The sequence below is a fragment of the Globicephala melas genome, chromosome 5, assembly GCF_963455315.2.
Source record: "Globicephala melas chromosome 5, mGloMel1.2, whole genome shotgun sequence".
NCBI classification, from domain to species: domain Eukaryota; kingdom Metazoa; phylum Chordata; class Mammalia; order Artiodactyla; family Delphinidae; genus Globicephala; species Globicephala melas.
This window is the reverse complement of record NC_083318.1, coordinates 80,000,452-80,018,362: the sequence shown is the minus strand read 5'-3', so window position 1 is coordinate 80,018,362 and position 17,911 is coordinate 80,000,452. Positions and strand designations below refer to the sequence as shown.

The following is a 17,911-nucleotide window of genomic DNA, read 5'->3' as shown; positions in this document are numbered from 1 at the left end:
TTGTTTTTAATTTTATCACACAGGAAGCACACAATAAATGTTGATAAATGGATGAAAAAGATTAATGATCCCAAATTTGCTACTTCTTACTACAGTATTTTTCCTATATTAAAATTTTTATTCCACTAAGATAATTTTCTTAAACCACATTTATCCTTTTGCTCAGACTCTTAAACTAATATCATTTGTTTTATAGAACATACTTTACCATTATTTTATTCACATTCAATGATCTGTTCTAAATAACAATAAAATCAGTTTTATCATCAAATACTGTGGAAAGCCTTCAAAAATTTAAATAATAAGATTAATCCTAGCAGGGGAGAGATGCTAAAAGAAGTCAGCTGCCTTTGCTAAATAATAATACCATGTCCCTCTTAACACTTGTTTTCCATATTGATATTTTACTGCTGTTCTTTGACAAGTAAAGAGTCATAACCATAGCACTGCCAAACTTGAGCACTGGTATTCCTAAAGCTAGTTCCTCCATTTCTGCAGAGTTTCTCAGAACCAAAAGATACCAGACACTTACTAAGCCAATGGGCATGGGAAGAAGTTAGGATAAAAATGAATAGAAACCAACTTCTGGAGTAAAACTCCCTTCTAGTCACAACACACAGATATACAATGTCTAAAGCTAAACTAAGAAATCTTGGTTTCAGTATCTGTATAGATCTTATCTACTCTCCTCATTTCAAATCCACAGTGCCTGACCATTCTTGGTCAACAGATACTTTATTTTCTGACATTCTGAAATATAGTATTATAGGCAGACAACTAATATTAAACCATTCTCTGTGTTAACTCAGCTTCTCTGTAAAATGAAAAATTCAGGTGTGTTGTCCCTACTGTCAAATCAAGGTAACTATGCTCCATCTTCTTCCCTTTACTCACCTCTATTAGCCTCCTCCACTTGAACATGCTTGGGCCTGTGATGAGCTCTCCTAATGACAGAATGTGAAGGGAGCAGTGAACCAGAACATTCTCTAAAGCTACCTACTCAAACTTCGTATCTCAGTTCAAATGTCACTTGCATTGGGAAGTCTTCGCAGACCCACTCGCCCGCCAGCTCAGACAAGGTCTGAGCTGCTATCTCATAGTATCCTGGACTTGTCCTTTGTAGGATTTAGCAGAATTTTAACAAGTAATTCATGATAGATACATTGCTTAATACCTCTTTATTTCCATGATTTGTGCAAGCGCTAAAGTCAGAGGCTCTTTCTGTCAATGTTATGCTCCACATTCTGCAGACATCTGGTGCTAACAAATACATAGTGAATGACAAAAATCAATGACTTCATAAAGCTGGTCTTTTGAGAACTGCAGAAAAAGCAGAACAATTTAGAGTCCCACTTAAAAGAAGGCATCGCTTCAAAGATCTATGAAAAATTAACACAAGGTATGCAAGCTATCAGTGTGCTATATGTTTTATGTACATCATGTCATTTAATTCTCACAATAACTCTGAAAGGTAAGTATTATTTTTATTCCCATTTTACACTGAGGCATGAAGACGCTGAGTAACATTTTCAGAGTCATAACAGAGAGCAGGTTGGAAGTCATGCACTTCTGACTCTTAAGCTTCTGCTCTCTTTCTACTTTACCTCTTTGCTTCTCATTAATATACATTATGTTCCTGTATTTTGTATTTCTCTACATGTATATTTGTTACTTTCAGTAAAGATCATTAATAGAGAACTAAATGCAAGTTAATGCTTAAACCTTAAAATAATTTGTAATAATTTTATGTAAATAAATTCAGCCATGTGATAAAAAAAGCAGTGAAAGGGAAACACTAAGTATACACTAAGTATATCAATGTATACACTTCTGCTTTATAAATGAAGACATGTTGAAATTGCCTTGATACAAGATAACAGTACTGTGAGCCCAAAGTTCTGGATGTAGAATTTATTTGATCTGTAAACATAAGGGAAAGAAAGCTAATATGAGAAACTCTATCAAATCCTATATCATATCCTAAAACAGTTGACTATTAAAGAAAACTTATTAGCATCCTTAACTGTAGGGAAATATAGAGAAATCTGAGAGGAACTTATTACATTCCTTAACATTTTTAAAGAATGTAAAATATCTTCATCATATCACTTTCTTTTTAAACCTTCACAAAAAAGAATGTCTAACCTATTTTATTTGTTTAAATACGCTAATACCACATGCAATAGCTTAACTCTTTAAGGAGAATGTAATGTGAAAATTCTTATAAAATCAACTACCTTAACAGGTAAGTTTTTTGAAAGATTAACTTGTAAATGAAGGTATTCTGTTCTAATAAACTTTATTCATATTATTTTATCTCATGGTTGTTTTAGAGAGAAAGAACACCCAGCCCTATCCCCTACTTACGATGAAACAGACCTAGAAAAGTTATATGAGTATGTGATACAGCTACGCAGAGACGATGTCTGAAATCAGAAATGAGAATTCTCAAGTGCAAGGCTGAGAAATCCCTTGATAAAACGCAGCATATGGTATAAACCAGCCATGTCACTTTAGGCAAGTCAGTTCAATTCTTGACAAGTAACTTTATAAAAAATTTTTTACTGTGGTTAAGAAGCTTTAACATGAGATCTACCCTCCTAACAGATTTTTAAGTGGACAATCTATTATTAACTATAGGCACAATGTATTCAGCAGAGCTCTAAAACTTACTCATCTTGCATAACTGAAACTTTATACCCACTGATTAGCAAATGGGGAGTTGCTAATCAACAGTTTTTTTTTTTTTTTTTTTTTTTGAGGAAACAAAGTGTGCACGAGTGTGCCTTTTAGGATTCCTTCTATGCCTTTATTATTCCACATGCAGGTGCAGGGCAATTTTCAATGGCACTTGAATTTATCCTGCACCAGTAACTTCAAAAACGGCTTTCATGTTCAATTGTTTCTTCTAGGTCCACAAAGCCCATTCAAGCAGTTATACATTCATTATTAACCTAGCATTAAACTCGGTCCCATAAATATGTTCTGGTGCAGATTTAAAGAAAATATAGAAAGTGAAGTAAGAACTGGTCTCCAACTTGACTGTTAGAAGTGTACCTTAAATATATGTCTTTATGATTGGAAGCAGAAATCACAAAGACGCTATTTAAATTAGAACAGTTAGTCCCTCTGACCAAAGAATGAACTAATGAAATTAAATTCAGTAGATATTGGCATTATTGTAAAAATGATAAAAATTTGCATTGCATACCTACTGTTTTCCTCTTCCATTTGACTTAAGTGCTACCAAACACATTTTTTGTACCTCACTCTTATTCCTATGGACAGATCTCTAACTGAACTTAAACCTAACTTCACGTTTACTAATTATGAGCCATACTATTCTCTTTAGTTACTTTATTTACTGATCTCATTCTCCATTTATAGACAACCTTCAATTACTATAAATGTGTTTACTGACAATTTACTCCTCCTTTTCATCCTTAAATTTTAGAATAGCCCAAATCAAGCCCACCAATTTTCTTTTTCCATGAGAGGTTTGGTACAGAAGAGCCTTGTTAAAGTGATGTTTTTAGATGAACTTAAGAGATAGGTCCATTCAAAGCAGAGAACAAAACTAAGAAAGTTTATGGAGACATAAAGTGGATGGTGGACTTCTTAATTCTTCATAATTAGATTCACTGTATGGTTTTGTTTTAATATTATGTTAAATTCAAAGATATTAGGCACAGTCCTATTTAAATGTTAATAGCCAATAAATTTCAGTTTTTTAATTACTGACTACAGTATTTTACTGACCTCAACTTTGATACATTGATATAAATGAGAGTTAGTAATTCTTAAGAATTACCAAACAATTGGTAAATTACTAACTTTATAAATAATGAAGAGTTAATAATTACTAACTACACAACTGACAGTTAACAATTCTTAAAAATTTCCCAAAAAGAAGACCAGTTATGCACAGAGGACAATGATGCATGTGGATCACTGAAACCAGGTGGTAAAAGTCAAACAGTCGGACTTCCCTGGTGGCGCAGTGGTTGGGAGTCCGCCTGCCGATGCGGGGCACATGGGTTCGTGTCCCGGTCCGGGAGGATCCCACATGTCGCGGAGCGGCTGGGCCCATGAGCCATGGCCGCTGAGTCTGCGCGTCCGGAGCCTGTGCTCCGCAGCGGGAGAGGCTGCAGCAGTGAGAGGCCCGCGTACCGCAAAAAAAAAAACAGTCATTATTTACTCTTTGTCCTAATAATTATACTTCAAGAAATCTGTGCTACAAAAATCATCAGAGAATAGGCCAAGCTTTATGTTATTTATCCTTGCAAAATATAACAACCCACATGAATAAGAAACTGTTTGAATACATCATAGTGTGTCCACACTATGAAATATTTTACAACATTAAAAATGATGCTCTCAAAAAATTAATGGCATTGGGAAATTGGAGAGAATTATACAAACTCTCTATATATTTAATATATTTCAACCTCAATTCTACGAAAACAAACACACATACACACGTAAAATGGTAATACATGTATAATCAAGCTAAAAATATGTGTGACATAACCTCTGTGAATATGGCAATGTACCATTATATTATGATATACTGGTTGATTTCTGTTTTGAGTTTACATATCTCCATATTTCACAAGTATTCAGCACGAGCATACTATACCATATCAGAAAAAAAAAACTTTTTAATATGTGATCATTGAGAATGTAGAATAAGTTATATTGAGAAGAATGAATAGGAATCAAAATTCAGCTATTACTGGCACCCAAGTAGAATCAAAAGAGCATACATAAATGATATACATTGGGATTGTGGCACAAATCCCAGAATAACATCTACCAAGCTAAGAGACAGCAGCAGAAAAGGAAGTAACTCAGCAAGATTACTAAAACAAAGCAGATGGCCTAGTACACCATCCTCTGACAGTACATATGAGTCCTTCACACAGATAGTTCATTCATTTATAATAACGCAGGTTAATTTCTCATTTATAAATCTAGTGCTTTCTTTCATACACCATTACTTTTTTGTTGTTGCTCTATCTCAACCCCTATATTCAAGCAAGAAAACATACATACACACTACTGCAATTTCACCATCATCCATTATTCAGTACGGGTCTCATTGAATAAACGTCTGCTCAAAGGCTCTAGGCAAATTTCATTTCTGAACACTACTGTCTGCAGCCCAACAGGCTATTTCACCAAGATAAGATCACACGTTTAATCAAATGCACCGAAAAAAGAAATACTCCCAAAGTTCACTTAGTAATGTCAGATCATAAAATGTTGACAGCCTACTAATTTTTAGGGCTCTTTCTTTTTCAAGGAATTGCAACAATAAGGAAGGTTTCTATTAACCTTTAAAAATACTCCCAGATTATCTGACGTTACTATTCACATTGAGTTGGTAATTTAAAATGAAAACTCAACACAACTTTCTGTGGTGAATAAAGAAAAAATAAAAAACAATAAATTTAAGAGGTTTCCCAACTTATACAAATGATAGCTCTAAAGCACCTTTTAACTTCAGCTGGTCAAGTGACAGCATTAAACACTACGCAGACTCTAGTTTTTGTAATAATGGATCCAAATTAGATGTCTGTCATTTCAATAACGTTATTAGTGGATAGGATGAAGTATATTTTCATTGGACTCTTTAGTTAGTAAAGTTATCCATACTCAATTATTTGAAATATCCTACATGATGTACTTTTGAATATTCTGCCTCTAAACATAAGGTTTACTTGAATAAACATATATTCCTATCAGTAGCATGACATAATGAGTACACTAGCAAGTGTAAAATAATTAGATGTCTTAAACAGATGGATGAATTCATATGTGTAAATCCATTTTTTTCTGCTTTTACTTCTATTTGCATTTATTTTATGCTGTATTCATTTCCATGCCATAAGTTTTTGTTTCTTCAGTTTCTTCTGGGATAACTTTTTCTTCTGTGAAACCTCCACTTCTGGTTAAGGAACAATTTGTTCCTTTTCAGTAAGGACCATCTTCATGTGGCTAGTGGAGCTCATACATAAGTTAACTCAACCATGAGTTCCATGCCCAGTGACACATCTTGGGGGATTTTTCACCTGGAGGTACTCAATGCTTAAATAATCTACACTTAAACCTGTAAGATCAGCATTTTAAAGCAAGAGTAGCAAAAATTCAGCACTCTAAGTACTGTCTCCAGTGTCCCCTGTTCAGCATTGTACGATGGCAACTCCACCATCGAAAGATGGAATGGCATACATTATTTATGTAAATGACATCTTTCGGATATTTGATGGCTTTTCAGACATGCATAGCTTTGACAAGTTGGGCAGTTTCACAGATGTTCTTGAATCTAAAAATCTGAATCCCTTGATTTGCATGTTTTTGTTGGGTTTTCTGGGTCAAGTAAGCAGGAAACCATTTTCCACGATCACTTTGGCTGCTTAAAGGAAAAGGGTACACCCATTTTTAATGGCTTTCCTAACCAATTCTCCTAATGCTTGATCTGTCTGAGTTAACAAAGGATCACTGTAGTGGACATTCAGGTTTTATCAGCCCCTCTACTTTGTTCTGTAGACATGAACCCTCTCTTAATTGAGCCTTCCCTTCTTCAAGCTATTAGTGCATCCACCTAGGAACTGCAATATCCTTATTGACTCTAGTAAGCTGGTGATAGTAGATTGATCTAAAGCTGGGTACCTAATTCAGACTGCGGTGAAAGGTTAAGAATCCAGTAGGCAGAGAGAAGGAAAAGTGGTAGTCTGCATAGGAGCATGCAACTGGAACAGAATCCTGGTGATATTCAAGGTGCTAATATTTTCTAATTTTTTCTAAACCTCCATCCTTCCCCGAGATTCTTTAGGTGAGAAACACAATAACCTCCCAATAAATTAATCATTATGGCCTAAAGCTAGTTGGAGGTGTCTGCAACTAAAAGAAAAATAATGAATACACCCATTCTGCTAAATCTTTTAAGTTGAATTTAAGTCCATATGACAAATGATATGTTATCATAAAATATGCTGCATTTTGGAACACTGCAAAATAATATTTAACTGTCATACATAAAAACTATTGAAAATTAAAGTAAAATTTAATTAAACATGCCTAAAATTTTTTAAATGATGGTATTTTATTTTAAAAGAAAATGTATGCCTAAGTTTTTCTTTCGAAGTCAACTATAGTTAATAATATGATTAAAACTCAACAGACAAATCTGACTGAACAGTTAACGCCAATATAAAGAAGAACGTCTACAGATATAGACACGCCTCATGTTAACACAAAACTATTTCTCAATAGACTCTTTGTCCACTCCTTGAAGTCATGATCAGTATTCTGAATCAAGGTTCAAACGGCTACCATCAGCCACTGACAAATCAAGAACACTGAAAATATGAAAAAAACAAAAGACAGAAATGTAAACCAGTTGAGCCCCTCTGTTCTGGCCAGAAATAAAATCTCATACAAAAAGAGGACCATCCTCCAGGACCATTCCCTCTTATCTAAAGTATTTGGAAGAGCTCTGAGGAAAGGAAAAGGGGGAAAAAAACCCCAAACCAAATGAAAACAAAACAGGAGACTGTTGAAAAACCTCTCACAGGGTCAGCTGTCAATGGAATGCATTTTAGTATTCAGGTTACCCACCCATGCAGAACATCAAAAACTGGGCTTGAGTCTCTCCCCTATTCTCACAATCTCAGGCTACTGTGGAGCCACTGGGGCTGTCTTGAATAGTAACACACTTTGCCTCTGCAGGATGCATAAACACCAACACAACCTGATCAAACAGAAGGGGGTATCTTTCTACTTGGCTTTCATTTTCTTGAGTCATACTTTAAAACACTTAAGCCTGGTACAATTTAGCAAGTCAGACGTCCAACATGCAGCTAATTTTTTCATTCATTCTTACCACCAACCATGTTGTACTTTTTCCATTTTAACATAAACGATGAATGATTCAATGGAAGAGTCACAGATTTACTAACTTCTCTTATTGGCACCTGTCATTGAAATACAGACATTCATTCTAAAACATGGACTTATTTATGACCCTTTCCATACTTGTAGTCTTTAAAATAATTGGGGGTTCTGAATTTTAAGGGTTCATCTGCATTTATAGCAATCTTATGAGAACTAAACTTTGGGATTATAAATCCTTTAAAAGTATGGGAAATCCTTAAATCTTGGAAGTTTATGATCATTTAGTTACAACATTGTAGAATATTCTGATGCAGTTAAAGCTTAAAGAGCTGCTGACGCCACATGAAAAGATGATCAGGAGTTTAATTTAAAATGTCTTAAGTTAAACTGCTACTTTCATTTTATACCTGATTTAAAGTCAATCGTCAGACACAGCACTTGGTGGCTGTCAAAAATATTTTCCTGTCAGGATTATGATTCTGTGGGGAGCATTAGTAGCAGAGCATAATGTTTTACGATTATGAAGAAGAACTGAGAAATAGGTACTTAACAAAAGGATAAAAAAGGAGAGAGGAAAAGAATATGGAAAAGACAAAAATACACGTAAAACCTTTCTCAACTGCTTAAGAAAATGCTATTGATTTTCCTAGCTCATCAAGAATTCTTCAATTAAAAAAAATGATATTTGATTTAGCTAAGTTTTCTTAATACCGGTAGTTAAGGACATTTCTAATAATACTCTGACTAATAATAATAGTTACCATTTATTAAATGCTCACTCTTATCAGGTACTTTTCTATTCACTTCCTATTCCTCACGCCAAACCAGCAATGCAGATTTTATTACCTTTATCTCACAAAGAGAGATGAAACAGCTATAAAGTTGTGGCACTGGGACTGTATTCAAGTGTCTCTCATTCCAAAGGCCATTTCTGAGCAGTTCCTAATCAGGGACAGTGCCCAGCTATGCCCATCTAAGGAGTATAGCATAGTTTCTGCAGCACTAAGTCAGGATTAGCCAACAAGCTGGAGAAGATTAGTGCTACAGTACTAATTTCAGAGTGGTCGGCTTAAGTCAGAAATTAAACTAGCCATGAAATATATCCAAATATATACACATAATTTATAAATATCTCTATAAAGTTTTCAAATAGATGTCAAAGTGCCATTCAGAAGTATAATATTACAGGTCATCTTTAAACTTCAGCAACTACTAAAACTAATCTCTATGTAGGGCTTCTGTTACTCATTAGGCATATCACCACTCACAAACAATCAGAACTGCAGTGTATAATTACCCCAAGGATGCTTTTCACTGAAAATGGCCTGTTGTGATGCTTAGATAGTGATTAACAGACTAAGAGTGTGGTGAGTCGTCTTGATATCACTTCAGAAAAGTGATTTCCTCCCTAATAATTCCCAAGATACATAAATATTCAATTAGGGTCTTTGAAATCTCATTTTAATTGGACATTCATACTCTACCAAATTTCAAACTTGGCCCAAACTAAGAAGGTGTTTTATTAATTCTTACAATACCAAAAAACCCACAAAAATCCCAGTAAATCTTCAAAAGTTTTCAAATAGAAGGGTAAAATAAAGCCAAGATTATCTTTCATATGAAATTTTCAAATTTAATAGCATTTTAAGACATGCTCTAAAGCAAAGAGCTCAAACAACTGCATATCTGAATCACATAATCACATGGGGAATTGACTAAAGTTTCGTGGGACCCTCATGAGACCTAGTAAATAATAATAATGATAGTAGCAAATAGTTACAATCGTATTATGTGCCTGGAACTGTTGTAAACACTTGGCATACATTTTTCAATTAACTTTTCACAACAAACTGTGAATTAGGTATAGTTGTCATACCCATTAAAACATACCAGGAAATTGAGGCACAGAGAGAGGATCCAGCATCTTGTCAAAAATCAAATAATTTATCAAACCTTGGCAAACACACCACAGAGTCCCTTCTCGTCACCACCACACCATTCTGCCTCTCCAGATAGCAGAATATCAAGACCTGGGGCCTAGATTTAAAATTTTCCCAGTAGCTCCTTTGCCACTGCCAGCAGGTCAGGCTAGAGACCTGCAGCCTTAAAGTTTCCGTTTCACTAACTGGGGACTAAAAACAAGCTTTTCTACATTTGGAAGAGAAAAATGAAAATGTCAAATAATTAATAAAATACCCATATGGCTTGTGTTTTTTAAAACTTGAACAATCTACTTGTTTTCTCATCCTAGATGGCTCTTTATATGGTCCAATGGGGTGAACTTCTGAGTACAAGGAAGCAGATCTTGAAAAGTTAACTTCAGCGGTTCTCAAATTCTCTGATTCCAGGACCCTTTTACACGCTTAAAAATTGATGACCTAAAGTAACTGTTGATTATGTTGGTTTAACTATCAATATTTATATATATATTACTAGTTAAACTGGTTAAATTTTAAAACACAAGAATACACCAGCACACATGCCATAGGCCAGCAAAGCAATGATGTCATTACATATCATGAACCTTCTAGAAAACTCTACTGTACATTTGTTAAAGTATGAGATTGAAAGGTAAAATGCATCTTAGCATTATTATGAAAATGTTTTCTTCTAATAGATCCTCTGAAAGGGTCTCAAAGAACCACAGATTTCCCCAGAATACACCTTGAAAAGAGAGGATTGTCTGCTCTACAAAATAACTGACATAGAAGTCTACCAGATAGCAGTATTCAGTTGGTTGATTTAATTTTCTATCCCAGAGATAATGTTCACAATAATTAGGACTACCACCAACAGTATTCCATTTAAGTTCTTGAATAATATGGATCAAATGTTAACAGTTTCTAATATGTATATGTAATCACTCTTATGAAGAAATTCATTAACATTAAACTAAATTCTTGTCTTAAGTGTCAATAAGACATTAGTAAGACATAAATTAATAAGATCTATAGAATCTGTTATGATCAAATACAGGAAGAACTCTCCCCTTTCATCTACTCCTTAAAACAAATGGAGAATTTCAATGAATTCAGAGTAGGACAGCTAATTTTTTATATATATTTTGTATTTGTGAGTGCATGAGCACACTTAACAATTCTAAGAAAAATATTACACCTGGTTACTTTATGCAGTAGAAGAGTTAATTTTATTGGGCCACATAGACACTCAGACCAGGGTAATGACATTAAAAGATTTGGGGAAAACTATACATCTTTGGGCTCACAGATGCTATTTACAGGCATGCTCACACTACTCTCTCAAAGTGACCAATAAACATCAATATCAAAATCACAACCAATGAAAAATCTGGATTTTTCTCCTCACTGATCAACAACTCCCTAATGACACACACAGACACACACACATACTCACACACACACACACACACACATACTCACACACACACACAGTCAAGAAAGGAAAAATGTCAGGAGGCCCTTACTCATATTTGAATGTTTTAGTTTATATTTTACTATAAAATTGGGTATTCTATAAGGGAATTCATTTGCATAAAAGAAAAAGACATAAATGTAATAGTAATCTAAGCATAAATATGTCCTTGAAGGCAAACAAATGCCAAATTACAATACAGCCTCTGTCTTTAGGGTTCCTCCCTATGTGAGCAACTGCATATTTTGAATGTAATGCAAATCTAAGAAATCAAAGGGAAAATAGTCATTTGCAAAACTTAAGGAAAGATCATCTCCCTCTAATTCCAACTGCTCTAGCCGTTCACACCATGCTAAATTAAGGCTGTATAACATCTCTCAAAATCACTTTGTTTTTAAATACACAATCAGTTTTCCTCGCTGATTTCTGGGCAAAACTGCCCCGCTTCTAATAGTAACTGTCACTCCTACTTGGCAGCTCTTTTCAAAGAGAGTTTCATCCAGCAGTTGAAGCAGCCTAAATGAAATCTGAAAAACAATTCAGTTTAGCATTATATTATTTGACTGACTTCAATTCTTTTGATTTGATAAACTTTTTTTTTTAATCTTCTATTTAGGATTAACTTGGCTATAACTCACCAAGGAATCTAAAGGACAACAAGTCCATAAAAATTTTGCCTTTCCTAACTACTAGAAACAATGTCAGGCACAGTAGCCGGAGTCAGTAAGTCTCATACCCACTATTATTCCCCATGGAAAGAAATGTTTAAATCTCCAAAATGCAAGAAGATTATCATTAAGAAAATCATTTCTAAAATACCTTCCATTCATATTTTCATGGAGGGCTCTCAATCTGAAGGATAATCACACCAAGCAACTTAAAATGAGACATCAAAAGCATTTACCCATCAAGCAAATCACATGCTTCAGGCCAGGGATGCCCGGAGCAACCTAACATATCTATCTAAAAAATGTGAATAGTTCACATAAACCTTTATACTAATCATTCCCCCTACCCTGAGTTTATAGAAATAGTCTAGTCAACCACAGACACCAATGAAGCAGGTTATTGAATATTTAGTTATGAAGAAGTGCTAGGGAATGGCATTCAGGCACTTCTGACACATTCACCTTCAGCTAAAGACAGCACACAATACACTGACAGACACAGTTCTAATGACATCAGGACCTGTGGAATGTATGACTGCTAAGAAACACATGCTGCTAGGAAACAAAGAACAGATCTGATCAAATCTCCTAACATAAGGGCTCCGAAAAACACTGTGATTAGATCTTCTAAAATGAGAGGACAAGTATTCTTTAATCTTAAGAAATATTTGCAAGTGCAAAGGCTTTAACACATACTCTCTAGGAAGGAAAGAAATATATGAAGCTAGAATCTCATGGATGAAATCACAATTCCCTAAGTTTGCATTAAGACAACTGCCACCAGCACTACCCCATAAAAATATAACTTAATCAAGATCAGGCATCACTGATTCAGTATTCCTTTTTGGCGGGGGGAGGGGGGCAACCTAAGCTTTTTCAAGAAGTCAAGATTCTAAAATTGAAAGAAATGTGGAAATCATGGTACCCAGAAAAAAAGTACCCTTTCACATTTACAGTGCTATACTTTTTTCAACAAAATAGAACATAGCCATTTGCAACAAACACAAAAGCAGTCAGAGCTAATCTACAACTAAGCAATTTAATGTCTTTTCAATAACTGAAAAGTGTTGAGCTTTCCAACTTTTTAAAACTATTTGTCTTTGTACATTTTTAACCCTTGGACACACACACACAAAAAAAAAGATTGGGTGAAACAAAGGTGAAGATATTTCAATGCAAGTATTCTTTTAACTCCTAGACAAACGTCTGGAAACCTCTTTTGATGATACTATAAAAGAACTGACAATTCTGTCTAATCCACATACAGACAAATTGGGCACCAGAACTCCAGGTCATTTAGTACCATTACAGATTGAAAAATATACCAAGGAAATCTAGCTAAATTCTGTTTAATCTCACAGGGAAATAAAGTACATTCTCCAAATGAAAAATTACTGAAGAACTATTTCTTTGTAGATTCTGCAATGACATTCTTTAACTAGTGTTGATAACCTATATGACCCTAAATTAGCAGATTGCCTATTTACTTCAGAGCAAAACACAGAAGGCAATTTTTCCTGCCTGCCAGAGTCTATGCGTCTCCTCGTTTCCCCAGCAGCTGGCTGGAAGGATGTAAAATCAGAGGGGCAAGAAGGCTTATACTTCCTAATGAGTAATCTACCCAGGAAAGTAAACACAAGACACCACCAGGTTGGGCTCTAAAGGAGACTGTGGCAGGGCTGCTTACACCGTTGTTTACAATGTACTCTACCGCAGGCAAGATCACACACAGGCACAGGGAGGAGATACCCAGAGGTGGCTCGCACACCTCGAGTTCGCCCAATTGCTGTGATTCCTCTGGCCATAAATAAAACAGCGCACGTTCGTATCTGAAAGTGGCCAGAGAATTCCGGGGACCAGGGGTTATGCTGGCTTGACTTGGTTATTTCAATCTGCCCGAAAGACGACTATTCTATTCCTTGGTCCTCATCAGGGCCAAACTGGGGGTGCCCTGCGCGCTGCACCAGAGACTCTCAGGCGCTGCACGCATCTCTCAGGGGTGCTCAGTAGGGGAGAAGGGACACAGTGAGGCTTCTTCGCAACCCCTATCGGCCCTCGCGGCCTCCTCAAACCAGATTTTCCAGTTAAGCGGATCCCAGGCGATTTCGATAAGCAAGCTCAGCTCAAGTAGCATCAGCTCTGCCATCCCCGCAAATATCGCCAGGCCATCCCCGGAGCGCACGAACGCGCACACAGATAGGCACACGCCGACCCTGCTGCCAATTAACCCTGGTAGCGGAGGTTCCCCCCACCCCACCCCACATACACACCCACCCACCTATATTGCTAGGGGCCTGGCACGTTTAGCCCTTGAGCTCCGATGTGGGACCATCGGCGGGGGCGCGGCGGCACCGACGCTCCGCTGCAGCCCAGAGCCTTCCCTTCACTGGTGAGAAGATGCGGGGCACCTGCCCTCCTACCTGTAACCCAGCCGACCGCCGCCACCAATGCTCTGCCCACCCCGCCCCGGCGCCCCGGCCACCCCGATTCGTGCAACACCGCCCCCCGCCCCGTGCCCACTCCCAACACCGTGCCGCCCCGGGCCACCCACGAAAGTGGCAGCTTTCTCCAGCCAAAAGCGCTTAACAAAGGCCAAACAAGCAGGTCTAAACCAAACTGCCGTGAAAGGGACACAACGGGCGGGGTGCGGGGAAGTAGCGAGGCTCCGCGACTCAGGGGCGCGACCTGGGCAAACGCGGCCACCATGGATGCTCCAGGCAAGCGTCTAGAGAAGATCGCGGCGGACTCACCGCCCCGCAGTCCCCATCACCCCTGAGCCCAGCGCCTCACCCGGTCCCTGTCGGTCCTCCAGCCCTCTCCCGCCTCCAGCGGCACCGGCTCCGGGCCGGTAGAGAGAAGGCGCCCCCTGGTCGGCATTCAGTTCCTACCAGGGGATGACACTGGGGTGAGAGGGGAGGGAAAATTCCCAGGGTGGAAACCGTTCCTATCCCCCAGAGTGTTGAACTGCGAATGCTCCCGGTCAACTCTCCCTTTCATTTCTCTCAACCGCCAAATCGCCCAATAGCTGGAAAAACCTCGAACCCGTACCAACCCCCAGCGCCCACCAGCCATGAGGTTCCCTTCCCGCCCCGCATCACGATCGGATGAGTGTGTGTGCGGGCGAGTGTGTGAGTGGGAGGGTGAGTGTGCGTGAATCCTGCACCCCCTCGGTTGCCTGCCCCGCGGACGCAGATGCCTGCGCCGGGCCAGGGCCACCACTATCAGGAAGTGTGAGAAGAATAAATTACCTTTCGTAACCGCCGGTCCCTGAGATCGTCCCATCAGTTGGTCAACAACCTGCAGCCCGGTGCAGTTTCCACAATCCAGCCATGGAGCTCGGGGCAAAAGACCGAGCGGCCCCAGCGAAGACACCCCCACCGCACGCGTCCAAGAATGATAGCCAAAGCGCAGAGAAGGCAGCAGGAGGGTAGAGACCCCAGCCAAGGAAACAACAAAAAGTCTTTCCTTCCCCCTTTCTTCTGCTACACAGCCATGAAGAAAAGGGAAGGGGGGGGGAGCAAAATCCAAATGTTTGTCTTCCTTTACGTTTCCTCTCTTCACACACACCAAGGGGGTAAAAACGGAGCAAAGGGGGTGGAGGGTTCAAATGTCTCTTCCAGTCCACAGTTGCACAACTTCGGAGTCAGGCTCTGTCTCCAGCAGCAGCCGAGGGACCCAAGCGGCAGCTATTAACATGCGGCAGTCATAGCTGGGGCTGCTTTTCCTCCCGCTGCCGCTGCCGCTTAAGAAAAGACGCTTCTGGAGAGACCAAAAATGTTCCACCATCCCCCCAGCCGATCTTTATATCCAGTTCTCCCACCCCACCCCCTTTCTTTTTCTTTTTCTTCCTCGTCCTCCCCTTTCCGGCTGAGTGCGGGAGCGAGGGAAAAGGTAGGGGGAGCCGCGAGGGCCAGGGGTGGCTTCTTCTCCGCCAAACCCTCCTCCTCCTCCTCCCGAGGTTGTCTCCCCGCCGAGGGTCTCCTCTCGAGTCCACAACCTGCGCAGAGAGCTGGAGCCAGGGCCACACAAACTCCTTCCCGGGTGCACAGCGGGGACGCGCGGGCGGAGCGGGCGCCGGGCAGCCGAGGGCTGCGTCCCGGGGGCCGCGGAGCCCAGAGCCCGGAGTGTGGCTGATTAGCTCGCCGGCCGGGCCGGGCAGCTGCGAGCATGTGGGAGCTTCATCGCGCGGCCCCGGGCTTCGCGCCGCCGCCGCCTCGTCGGTCCTGTATCTTCTTCGACTCCCCGAGAGCGAGCAGGGCTCTGGCGCTCTCCAGACACGCACACTCACACACGCGCACACGCGAGCGAGCTCCGGCCAAAGCCAACCGTGCCACCGGCGCGCGCGCACACCCGGAGAAAGAGGACGGAGGCTAAAAGAGAAGAAAGAAAGGGGAGGGAGCGAGTCACAGGCGGCAGCAGCGGCAGCTGCGGGAGCGGAGGCAACGACCAGTACGGGAAAAGCCGGTAGCGGCAGCGGCGGCGCCCACCAGGACCAGCGGCAGCATCTGCATCCCAGCTCCTGGGAACTGGGGCGAGCAGTGCCGGGCGAGCAGACGACCCGGCGACGCGCCGAGAGCCGGTCGGAGCGCGGGCGCGCCGGGGCCGTGCAGCCTGCGTGCGGCGGACGCAGCCGGGGCCCGAGCCGAGGCCAGAATGAGCCGCGGGCGGGCGAGCTCCGAGAGCGCCGAAAGCCGAGGAGGGGGCTTGCGCCGGAGAAAGGGGTGGCGGGAGGCAAAACCCGGATCTGGAGTGCGCTCGGGCTCCGCCGCGCGGGCTCCACCTAGCAGCTCGACAAACGCTTGGAGGTGGGAACGAGAGAGCTGCTACAAGAGGCTTTCCTTTCAGGGTTTGTCAAACAAAGGGTACCTCTCCTCGCGGCTTTGAGACAAGCTTCTCTCTCTCTCTCTGGCTCTCTCTCTCCCCGCACCCCCCCCTTGGCCTTCCCTCTTCCCTCTCCCCTCTCTCTCTCTTTCTTTCCCCCCTCCCTCTCTCCCCTCTTCTCTTCCTCCTTCATTCCACACCAGGTGAGTAAACGACGTCAGATTGAAAGTACTGCCAGTGTCTCTTTTTACAGGTACAGATTATTCCATATTTTCATTATGCAGGTACCGAGTCCCAGTGCGTTTTCTGCCTTTGGTCCATTTTATGTTCCTTCAAACTTACCTCAGCGTGCAAGTTCATTGCAGCCGTTAAAGTGCCTTCTGATAATCGGATGTGGGGATTCAGTGACTTTATTTCACATCGATAAAAATTACCATAATGGATACAGAAAGGTGCCGATTCCAAAGCAATGCCTTGTGATAGAGGAAAAGTCTGTTCAAGTTAACTGAGTGACCTTGGTCAATTACTGAACCCCTTTCTGCCTTCTTTGTAAATGAGAGGGTTAAGTAGGTAATTTCTAAGGTCTTGTCCTGCTCTAAAATTTCATAATCTGAAATGGCTAGGGTGTTATTTTCTATATCAATACATTCGGGTTACCATTACAGGAGAAACTAAGATTTATTATATGCATCCAACAAGCACATTATATCCAAATTATATTTGAATGTATATAATATATTCAGAATGATCTAATGCTCTCCCAGTTCTTAGGGAGGTAGAGTCAACATATGAAGAACATAAAACCTCATTCGAATTAACAGACCATACCCAGTACCAGTGACTATCAAAATCTCATTCAGTCTGCAAAGCTCAATTCCAGTACCAACTGCTCCAAAGATCCTTTTCTCACCAACCCCATTCAAAATAATCACCCCTTCCATTATATTCCCTTTGATTGTATCTCTACAGAACACCTATTTCATTCTGCTTTTTTCTTGTTCTTTTAAAATTATTAGTTGCTTGTCTCTATGCCTCTTCGCATTATAGGATCATCCTGGAATCTAAATTACAAATTTTAATCATCTGTATAACATAAGATTAATCTGTATCCACAATATTTTGCACGTTAT

General features: G+C 40.1%; 1 protein-coding gene across 22 annotated transcripts in view; it reads right to left on the bottom strand.

Annotated features, from left to right (window-relative positions):
- ADGRL3 (adhesion G protein-coupled receptor L3) overlaps positions 1-16,588 on the bottom strand; it is an 859,466-nt gene extending 842,878 nt beyond the window's left edge. For 16 of the 22 annotated variants that reach the window (XM_060299415.1, XM_060299418.1, XM_060299419.1 and 13 more), the window contains exon 1: positions 15,209-16,588. The gene's annotated coding sequence lies outside the window, so the exon portion shown is untranslated. The remainder of the gene's footprint in view (positions 1-15,208) is intronic. The other 6 variants (XM_060299421.1, XM_060299422.1, XM_060299424.1 and 3 more) reach the window with 1 other exon arrangement.
- Between the last annotated feature and the right edge of the window lie 1,323 nt (positions 16,589-17,911).